Source organism: Mastomys coucha, chromosome X, assembly GCF_008632895.1.
Source record: "Mastomys coucha isolate ucsf_1 chromosome X, UCSF_Mcou_1, whole genome shotgun sequence".
NCBI lineage: Eukaryota > Metazoa > Chordata > Mammalia > Rodentia > Muridae > Mastomys > Mastomys coucha.
Window position 1 is genome coordinate 329,545 of NC_045030.1, and position 11,387 is coordinate 340,931.

The following is an 11,387-nucleotide window of genomic DNA, read 5'->3' on the forward strand; positions in this document are numbered from 1 at the left end:
TGGAACATTCTGACAGCAAGGCTTTTGTTAGAGCTTGATTTATGTTTCTGAGATAAAACATCACGTCCAAAAGCAACTTTGGAGGAAAGGGTTTCTGTGGCTAGTACATCTTAGCTAGTCCATAACTGAGGGAAGCCAAAGCAGGATCACAAGGTAGGAGCCTTGATGTAGGAACTGAAGCAAAGTCATGGAGGAACACTCCTTACCAACTTGCTGACTCCTCCTGGCTAGCTCTTTTTCCTCACATCCCAGGACTACCTGCCCAGGGATAGTACCACTCCCAGTGAAACCATCCATAGCAATCATCAATCAAGAATATGTGTCGACCTGTCTACAGGCCAGTCTGATGAAGGTATTTGCTCAATTGAGCTTACCTCTTCCCAAATACCTCTAGTTTCTGTTAAGCTGACAAAATTTAAAGAGAGTACATTAAAATGTTATACTCATAGATCTGTATCCTGCGTCTGAGCATTTTTAGTGTGAGAATTTATCTTTTTATCCTATTCCACAATGCAGTGCTTACCCTATATTAAATGGTCAATGAATCTTAGTGTTTTAGTAAATATTCTATTGCTGTGATAAAATAGCCTGTCAAGAAGCTTAAGGAAGAAAGGGTTTCTTTTGGCTTATGATTCCAGAAGGATAGATTCCATCATGGCAGGGAAGGTGTGGAGGCCTTTAGGGAACAGTGAGCATGTTGATGAGGATTAGGAGATTAGTTGATAACATTTTCATTCCTACAATGGAAGGACGTGATGTTTTATCTCAGAAACATAAATCAAGCTCTAACAAAAGCCTTGCTGTCAGAATGTTCCAGCACAGGAGCCCAGCCCCCTGCCAGATGAACAAGTGAGTGGGAAATCAGGTAGAGAACAGGGGTAAGGAAAACACGGGGATGGTCTGAAGGGAAGATGCAAACATCTATGTCCTGAAGAGGCCCATGCAATCAGGGAAAGGGGGCAGAGAAAGAAAGGGGAAGAAGAGAAGAGAAGGGAGGGGGAGAGAGTAAGAGAGAGAGAGAGAGAGAGAGAGAGAGAGAGAGAGAGAGAGAGAGAGAAACATAGAAACAGACACAGAGAGAGAATGCCTCAGGCCACAATGTGGGCAAGAATATCATACCCTGTGTGAGTGCATCCATCATTAGTTATGCGAGCCCATGCACCCAAATCTGACTACAAGAGAACTGGAGAATCACACCTTGGTCATTGAGTAAAGTTGCCTAAAGTTTCCCAAGATCAGCATTGCCTCTACCTTCTCAAAGAATGAGGCAGAGACCATAGGAAAGGATAGGAGAGCTTTCGTTTAACAAAGCCCAAGTAGAAAGATAAATCCTGGAGTGTCACAGACAAGTGTACCAGGTGAGAAGAAGGAACCAAGTACCTCAAGTCTTTATCCATTGGAGCACTTATTAAAGTGGGGCATGAAATCCTCATTCTGCTTAGGTTGACCTGAGCCTCAAGCACAAATACTGCTCCACTTCCTCGGGACAACCAAAGAAGCAATGATTAACCTCCCTCTGTTATCGCCAGGTCAGGTCAACCTCTGTAGTCAGCTAAAGGCTGTCCCGTGAGGTCCAAAAAGGCAGGATGCGTGTTTGAGATAGGAGATAGCTCACCCCGTTTATCACCATGAACTCACCTTTTAGCGGTTGTTAACGTTGGGTCAGGGAGGCACAGCTGGTAGTATTTACTCTCATCTGTTTGCTCTTCATCATTGTGTCACCCGAGGCCCCTACCACTGGCTCATCTTTAACTGAACAGTGATAAGCCTGACTTATTTTCACCTAGACAGTGGCAAGCACTGAGGAAGCTGTTTGAGGAACAATTGCTGAAATGATAGCCAGCATTTGAAAGTTTAAGCTGTCTCATGGAGCCCCTGCTGCCTTCCCCAGTTCCCTAAGGCAGTGGTTCTTAACCTCCCTAATGGTAGGTAGGATCCTTTAGCACGTGTTGTGGTAACCCCCAACCATAAAATCACCCTTGTTGCCACTGCATAACTGTAATTTTGCTCCTATCATGAATCATAATGTAACACCATCTGTGTACCCAGATGGTGTCAGGTGACCCCTGTGAAAGGGTCATTCGGCCCTGCCCTCCAGGGTGCTTGTGAGGGGGAGGTCAGGACCCACAGGTTGAAAACTGCTGGCTGCCCTAAGGCCTTGCCAACCCCAGCCATCAGGCAGGAGTGCAAGTTCACCTGGAGGAGAGGCCAGCCTTGGCTCAGGTGGTTAAGATGGGGGTGTAGCTGTATTAGTTATTTCTCTCACGGCTGTGATCAAATATGAGTCGAGAAGCAGTTTTAATGCAGGAAGGTTTATTTGTCTCTGTCGTCCAGGAGATATAGTCCATTGCAACAGGGAAGGCACGGTGGCAGTGGAGTGAGGTGGCTGGTCACTCTGCATCCCAGTCATGAAGCAGAAAGAGGATAAGAAACTGGCCTGGGCTGTGGAAGCACAAGACCTGGCCCCAAGTGATTCAGTTTCCCCCAGCAACGTTCGACCTCTGAAAGAGTGGCCACCTTCCAAAAGAGCGATGCGAGCCCAGGAACAAGCATTCAGACACAGTCTAACCACAGCGCTCAGCTCCTGGATCCCTGATAGTCTCATGGCCACTGCGTAATGCAAGCAACACCATTCCAACTTCAAAGGCACTCCTGGTCTTTAACAGTTCCAAAGGTGTTCAGGAGTCCAAGTCTCTTCTGAGACTCAGAACGGCATGAGCCCCTGTAAAATCAAAGACAGGTTACATACTTCCAACACACAGTGGCACACCTGGGGACACACAGCAAAGAAAGGTCAGACCAAAGCAAGACTGAAACCCAGCAGGGGATACACCAAATCCTGCTGCCCCTTCATGTCCATTAATGATCTGGGGCTCCTGTGAGAACCATCTTGGTTCCAGAGGTCTTGCTGGGCCCCATGACTCCAGCTCTGTCATCTGGGGCACATGTAGCCACTCTCTTGGGCTGGCTCCACTCCATGCCATTATCTTGTCTCTGGGGATGGCCTTGCCATGTTCTTGGCATCCCCCACCTCCTGGTCTCTCTATTGCGAACAAAGCTTTGCCCCCACAGCTTTGCAACAGCAACCAGGGGCCTCCTCGCAGGGAATATGATCCCACTGCCTGCACACTTTACCTACTTCGTCCTAGAGGTTTCGCTGACCCTTGACACAAAGCTCTATTATCCCCCTGCCTTGAATTTTGCTTGCTTGCAAAGCCAGCAGCAGCAAGAGGACGTTGCCACATCAGCTTGAGATGTCCTATGGTCTCCCGAGACCAAAGTAGTAGTGACCTCTGTCTGCCTTGGTGGTTCAGTCAGAGCAAATGGATTTCTGAGATGGTGGTCTCTTTGAGCAGAAGACACCCTCAGTGCCTCTCCTTTCCCATACATTTGCACTTTTATAAGTGGCAGCCCTTCAATGGGCAGGGCCTTTGCCCTCCAGGCACCATCCCTACTGTGCCAGTGTAGACCACAAGGCTTCCTTCTCTGTACTGGGGCATATTACTTCAAAGAGGACAGCTGTGTTTGCTCTGTAGCTTTGGACTCTTTTTCTTTCCTTGACAATCTGTGTATTTTCCACACCCTTCTGCTCCACTTGTTGCTCTCTCTTCTCTGCAGACCCGTGTGAGAGCGTTGAGGAGTAACCAGGACACAGCCTGAGTGCCATCCTGTCTCTAAGCTTCTCCCAACAAACTAATTAGCCTATTACTTTTGAATTCTGCCTCACTGGGGTTCTCAGAAGACAAGCAAAGTGCAGCTAGGGTCTTTGCCAGAATGTCACACAAATGACCCCAGCCCAGTTCCCGAAGGAGTCCTATTCCCCCTCTGGAAAGAAACTTCACACGCTGAGCCTCCTCCCTCTGGACTTCTCTTGGCATCCTGGTCTACCAACCCACCACCAGAATGGCCCACGTAGCTCCCCTTTGAGCCCTTTTTCCCCCTTTTCAGGCCAAAGTTCCAGACTCTTCCCTATTCTTCCCCGAGACAAGTTCAAAGCCCTCCATGCCACGTGGTCAGGTTTATCAAAGCGGTGCCCCTCTCCAATCTCTTTCTGCATGAGTGACCTGCCTCCTTGCTTAAGAACAAATACCCAACCACAAAGGAGGAATGGGGAAGGGTACGGTTTGTCTCACCTTGGTGGCGAAGGAACGGTAGCAGGAACAGGAGCCCGAACAAGAGCAGGAGGCTGGCTGTTGGCATTGCATGTGTAGTCGGGAAACAGCAGAGCAAGAACAGCAAGTGGGGCCTGGCTAGAGAGCCTCAAGGCCAGTTCCCCAGAGACTCACCTCCTCCACTAAGGCTCTCCCACCACTTCCGACACACAAGTCTCTGGAGGTCACTTCACCTTCAAACTATAGCAGTAGCCTGGGGGCAGGCAGGTCTCAAGGGCAGGAAGGTGCCAGTTCTAAAGTCCAGAGCACCTGCTCTGGCCAAATGTCTGGAGTTCCACAGGGCAGTGCCCTGCCTTTGCTGGGGAAAACGCAGCTGCTTGGGCCTTCACCTGGCCAGCAAGGTGGCCATAGTCAGTCCTTCTAAAGTCAAGTTAGTCACTGATCTCTCTCTAAAGCAATTAGCACAAATCTCTGTTCTGTTAAGGTCACTCCAGTCGCTTTTAAAGTGGCCTTTTCTCTAGTGGTGGAAGCTATCTGCAGTGAGCCCACCGAGTCCTCTAGATAGTGATCCTGGAGAAGGAGACTCGCATGCGGTGGTTCTGGCATAGGAGGTGACCATGCAGGTCTACAAGAGCCTGGATGGCCTCCTCTACAGAGCCCATCCGGATCAGCGCCATCTTGCGGTTCTTGGGGAAGAACTTGAAGGCCCTGACAGAAGCCCCCTTGCTGGAGAAGAGGTTCTTGAGCTCTTTCTCAGATACCGAGGAGGGTAGGTTGGAGAGGTGCAGGGTGGCTGAGGGTGGAAAGATGTTCTGGAAGTTCTTGGATCCGGGCTTCTTAAAGCGGTGCATCGGGGAGTTGACATAGTCCTTGGTGAGGCTCTGGTCCTCCTTGCCCTGCCGGGGCAGCTTCACGCTCTGGTGCTTCGACATCAGGATGCAGAGAGGCTTCCCATACAGCTTGTGCCCATTCAGGTGCCTCAAGGCCAGCTCAGCCTGACTCCCATCTGCCATCTGCACTAGCGCGTTCTCCTTCCTCTTGAACAAGATCTTCACTCGGTGCACATCGCCATAGGCACCAAAGAGAATGAAGAGGCTTTGGGGGGTGACTTTCTCAGAGTTGAGGTTGGCAACCAGGAGGACAGGGCTCCCCACATCCGGGGAGCCTGAGGTGACCCTTGAGCTCTCTGCCCCAGGTGGTGGTGGTGGTGCTGCTGCTGCTGCTGCTGCTGCTGCTGCTGCTGCTGCTGCTGCTGCTGTTGATGATGATGATGATGATTCCTCAACCACTTCCGGTATGGCTTGGGGGCCCAGGGTCTTAAAGACATCTGATAAGTCTTGGGGGGCCAGGGCCTCAAACACTTCTGGGATGGCCAAGCCTGTAGCTTGAGGAATTGCAAAGGTGTCAGGTAATGCAGTGCTTGCATAGGGAGAAGCAGGTGTATCGAAGGCTGCAGCCATGTTCTGGACCTGGACCAGCGAGGGCTGACTTTCATCTGAGGGCAGGTCTGGGCGCGTGTAGTCACGGCTCTCGTCGTTGTTGTACTTGACTATGAGGTTGGTGAGCTCAGAGGAGGAAACGCGCAGTGTGCAGCAGGCGTCATAGATGTTCTGCCCATCCAAGAACAACTTGGCAAACTCCGCACTCAACGCGTGAGCATACTGTAACAGCGCTTGGAACCGGCTGCTTTTGGTATATATGACGATTTTCAGAACTGTGCCAAACCTGGAGAAGAGCTGGTGCAGCACTTCCAAGGTCACGCGGTAGAAGTAGTTGTCCACAAGGATCCTGAGCACAGTGCCCTGACCGGCCGCCATTAACCCTGTGTCCACAGCTGAGGCAGGGGTGGCTGAGACCGCATTCCATGCCTGGTAGGGGTCCTCAGCTGGCAGGTGTGGCTGGGCACCCACCTGGCTGAGAGCAGCAGCCTGGCCAGGGGCAGCCACCTGGCTGGAGGCAGCCTCCCTGCTGAGGGCACCCATCTGACTCAGGGCACACAGCTGACTGGAGGCATCCTCCATGCTGAGGGCATCCATCTGACTCAGGGCACCCAGCTGGCTGGAGGGAGTCTCTATGCTGAGGGCACCCATCTGACTCAGGGCACCCAGCTGGCTGGAGCCAGCCTCCCTGCTGAGGGCACCCATCTGACTCAGGGCACCCAGCCGGCTGGAGGGAGTCTCCCTACTGAGGGCACCCATCTGACTCAGGGCACCCAGCTGGCTGGAGGCATCCTCCGTGCTCAAGGCACCCAAATGACTCAAGGCACCCAGCAGGCTGGAGGGAGTCTCCCTGCTGAGGGCACCCATCTGACTCAGGGCACCCAGCTGGCTGGAGGGAGTCTCCCTGCTGAGGGCACCCATCTGACTCAGGGCACCCAGCTGGCTGTAGGCATCATCTGTGCTGAGGGCACCCATCTGACTCAGGACACCCAGCTGGCTGGAGGCATCCTCCCTGCTGAGGGCACCCATCTGACTCAGGGCACCCAGCTGGCTGGAGCCAGCCTCCCTGCTGAGGGCACCCATCTGACTCAGGGCACCCAGCTGGCTGGAGGGAGTCTCTATGCTGAGGGCACCCATCTGACTCAGGGCACCCAGCTGGCTGGAGGGAGTCTCCATGCTGAGGGCACCCATCTGACTCAGGGCACCCAGCTGGCTGTAGGCATCATCTCTGCTGAGGGCACCCATCTGACTCAGGGCACCCAGCTGGCTGGAGGGAGTCTCCATGCTGAGGGCACCCATCTGACTCAGGGCAGCCACCTGGCTGGGGGAGCTGCTCACCTTGAGCTCCTTGTAGTGGGAGAACTGGATGTGAATGGGCTGTCCACGCAGCACAGGAGTCATCCAGGTGTAGTAGTTGAGCATGGTTTTGGCGGACTCCTCTGTGCTCATCTCCAGGAAGGCCTGGTTCTTTCCCTTCAGAAACAGCAGGTTGGAGACCGTCCCAAAAGGCAGTGCGAGACAGAGAATCTCTCTTTCGGTGACACTGCTTGGCAGCCTGTGGATGTGGATCACTCTGGAGATGCCTTGGGTGCCCTTGCTGTCCCCTTTGAACCTCTTGCTGCCATTTCCTTTGGCTGCGGTGGGCGAGTTCTTGCCCATGACAGCAGCTTGGTTCTGGACACGGGCAGAGAGAAGACTTCCCAGGACCAGAGCCCTACACCAACTTCTGTGTCTAAGGCACACAGAGCAGAACTGCAGGAGATGGAATGGAGGGGAGTGAATAGCCCAGCCCTGCTTGTTGGATACATTGTTGGCCTGATTAGAGTCACGTGTCTCCAGTGTTGAACACTGAGAAGCTCCTCTCATCGTCCTGGGGCCATTCTCTGTCTCTCTGTGTGTCTCTGTTGGACTCTCTCTGTTTCAGTGTCTGCCCCAGCCTCTGAGTCTGTCCGTCCGTAGTCTGTCTGTCCGTCCGTCTGTCTGTCCATCCTCTCTGTGTGTCTGTCCGTTTGTCCATCTGTCTGTTTGTCCATTCTCTCTCGTCTCTCTGTCTGTCTCTGTGTGCGCATGTGCGTGCACATGTACGTGTGTGTTCCCCATGTATGCTTCCTGGAATGTATACATTAACATGTATAGTTTCTCAATCATTGTGCCTGTTAGCTTATCCGTTTAGACCCAGAGCTGAACATTTTTTTTTCCTTGAAAATCTCTGTTGCTATACAATATTCATCAAGTAGTGGCATCCTGAGTTTCAAGAAGACGACTGAAGTAGGTACTGGAAACAACCTTACGTTGTTTCTTAAATGTACACCAGATGTTTAACCACTGATTGCTAGACCCTTTCCTCTTTTTGGTACGGGAATATTTTGCTTAGAAAGCAACCTGTTAGCCGGGCAGTGGTGGCACACGCCTTTAATCCCAGCATTTGGGAGGCAGAGGCAGCCGGATTTCTGGGTTCGAGGCCAGCCTGGTCTACAGAGTGAGTTCCAGGACAACCAGAGCTACACAGAGAAACCCTGTCTCGAAAAAAACAAAAACAAAACAAACAAACAAACAAACAAAAACAAAAAAAGAAAGAAAGAAAGAAAGAAAAAAGAAAGCATCCTGTTTTAGCTGCAGTCTGCAGTGTTTCAGCAAGAGAGAAAGTGATAAAGATGCTGAATTACAATGTATTACAAAGTAGTGGCCATGGGCATTCTTATCAAAGAGGCTATTGTGCAGAGTGCAGAGTGGAGGAGATGCCAATTAAGTTCAGGGTAGACTTACAGTTTTAGCTGGAGGACTTGAGTAGTAGGGAGTCACAGGGTTTGGGAACGTAGCCACGGAAATCCAGGGGACCCTCTGCTGCAGATTTATTTAACTGGATCACTTTTAAACCAAGAGTTAAGTTTCAGAATGTAGCCTATTTGTTATCCAGTATCTGAACTCGGGAAAGAAAGTCATCTGTCGCTAGGCACAACTCTTTGTCCTTCAGTGAACTTGAGCATCGTGGATCTTTTCCACCTCCCAGCATGTGAAGGAAGGTGCCTCTTGGATGGTAACTCCAATTCCTCCATGTCAGAGTTGGTGAGATGTGGAGGTTGGTGAGATGTGGTGAGATGTGAGGTTGCAGAGATGTAGATGTATTTATTCACTGCTGATAATGTCCTCGTTGTGAAAGGCCCATTGCTCACAGGACTCATGTAACATACCTTTCCTCTAAGCTATGAAGATCTTGAGGAAAACAAGATAAATTAGAATTTTGTGTCCTTCAATTTTAAAGAGATTACAGGTATGATGCTCTAAATACTAAAGTGGTGACACTCAGAGCAATACAGACTATTTCGGGTTTCATCACTGTACCTCATTTTCTATATCATTAATGATCTTGGCAGTGAGCACATGTATGGCTTTGCTTTGCAGAATTATAAACATATGTTCCCATTTTAAATACCAATTATTTTTACTTTCTTGTTTGTGTACTGTTCATCTTAACCCTCACTTTAGTAAAATAGATATTAGGCGGAATGCAAAAATGTAGTAAACACAAGGGGACTCTTTAGGCCCCACATAATTTTATTATGAGTTTTAAAACTAAAATTCCATGAATTTTTTTCTCTTGTTCATGTCTGTCAACTGTTTCTTCTACCTTTTTCTTCTAAGTCTAATGAGCTGCTCTTACCAGATCCAATGGTTGGCATTTTCCTTCTGACAAGTTTATTTAAGATTTGCTGGAAAAAATCTTCTTTATTACACAAAGAATTCCTTCATCAGCTTCTGCTCTGTTTCTACATGCAGCATATTATATCAACTCCAAAGCATTTGTTCAGAGGAGCTTCAGAGATTGTACATGCTGATACTGAAGGATTTCAGCATGCTTAAATTTGCCAATTGTATCCTTAAATTTTTAAGTTAAATATTAAGATTTCAATGAATTAGGTATTACTCTCTCTTATCTACTACTGCTCCATTTCCACAATCCCTCCAGGGTCTCTTAGATCACTACTTTCTCTTTTTGTTGCTTCTGTACTGAGTATGATCTGGATAACCTTTGGGAAATGTACTAATTATGGTATATCACAAACATGGCCACAAGTAAGAATTTTCAATCAGCTCTAATATGCTCAGAGACAAGAAATTGGCAGCCCTTACAACAAGAAACTGAGTCACTGTGCATATTTGGATATGGCAGTGGATAGAGATAGGATTTATGCTGAATGCCTGGAATCTTGAACAGCTACAGTACACAGCATGTAACAGTTGAGATTTCTATCCTGGAGGAGAGGCCTCAGCCTCCCTAACTGATAGGAAGGCTGAGGAAGTAAATAGGATGGAGGATGGATTGTTGAGGACTGCAAAATACCCTGTTACTTGCACGCTGTTGTTGGGTCATGCTCAAGAGCTGCTTGGGCAGTAATCCTCGTAGATCCCTTGCTTTTCCTGGACAATTGAAAGGAATAAAGGAATACTTGATGTCAAATGCCCTCAGAGCCTTCTCCCAAATGAAAATTTACTCTCCAGGGAAAACATTTTGTCATAGCCTCATCCTAGGTGTAGAACAGTTATTCTTTCTGCCTGCCTTAGTCAACTTTACCCACTCTGTCCTATCCAAAGAATAAACATTCAGGAGAAGTCACATCCCAGGGAAGTAATGTGAGAAGATTATGTCTAGAGAAAGGAAAGAGCATGAGGTGAAGAAACCAGAGAAACCCCTTTGAAGTCACAGCCTAGGGCTATGGTCCCTCCTACAGACAGAGATGCAGTCATGTTAAGTCTCTGCCCCCACCACCATGGAGCCATTAGATTGGTAATAAACTATTTTCTCATTTTTATCTCAGCCAAATGAGCTGCACTGACCTGAGCCAATGGTTGGGTTTATTTTTTCCTTTCTCTTAGAAATCCATGCAGAGTAGCAGGGTGGACTGAACTGTTTCAAATGCTTGTTGAGAAGGAAAATATAACCCCCATGTACCTACATGTAGACATCCAGGAAATTTGTCACTACTGAGTGAATAAAATTACTAAAACATAAATCTTTTTCATAAAACCTGCCCTGAAAGAACTCTTTAAAAACAGAAAGGCTAAGGCAGACATGTGAAGGAATGACTGGACGAAGCAGACACAGGTAAAAGGATGTTCTATTAAAGCAAGCACATGAAAGGACAGATGATAAAGGATTCTTCACTAACAACACATATATATTGGTCTGCCTTACATTGTGTAGTTGAGTTCCATTTGTTGGGACTCCATAGAGAGAAATGCACCAAAAATTTTCTGGTGGTGTATTGCTGCTTCTTGTCATATTTTTGTGGACTCGAGGTGATTGGCAGAGTGATGTCAGCTGAGACAGACTCATGTGGAGTTGGACTAAGTCAGACTCACAATCTGAAGCAAGACCCATAGAGGACAATGCAATGTTTGAAGGAGTATAAAATGGATTCCACAGTGACAGAGGCTGAGCTTGGCTTACTGGTAGAGCTAGCAGTTTAATGTTTGTTGGTCTCCTGACTTTGCTGAGAGAGGCACATCCAAGAACAAGTTCCTCCAGGTCCTATCTGCTGACTCGGGTGCAAAGCTGAGGCCTGGCTGTCTCAGCTAGGTAGTGCCACTAGTGCTGATTGGTACTTGCTATCTCAACTCTACTGAACTAGACTGTTGATATATCTGTAAAGTGTTTATGAGTGGATCAAGCTGTCTGTTCTCTTAACCTATAAACTGAACTGCTGACTTCCAGACAACACAGATGGAAATTGTTCTAAAGAACCATTTCTAAACAGGTCCACTTTCTTTTCCACTACCTCTGGTGGATGATGGGATAAGGGGGGAGGTTAAAGTGTTTAAGAACCATCATTAAAAG

At 48.5% G+C, this 11,387-nt stretch overlaps 1 pseudogene; it reads right to left on the bottom strand.

Annotated features, from left to right (window-relative positions):
• Positions 1 to 2,296: 2,296 nt before the first annotated feature.
• On the bottom strand, positions 2,297 to 7,289 carry LOC116091534 (annotated as a pseudogene).
• Positions 7,290 to 11,387: the final 4,098 nt, after the last annotated feature.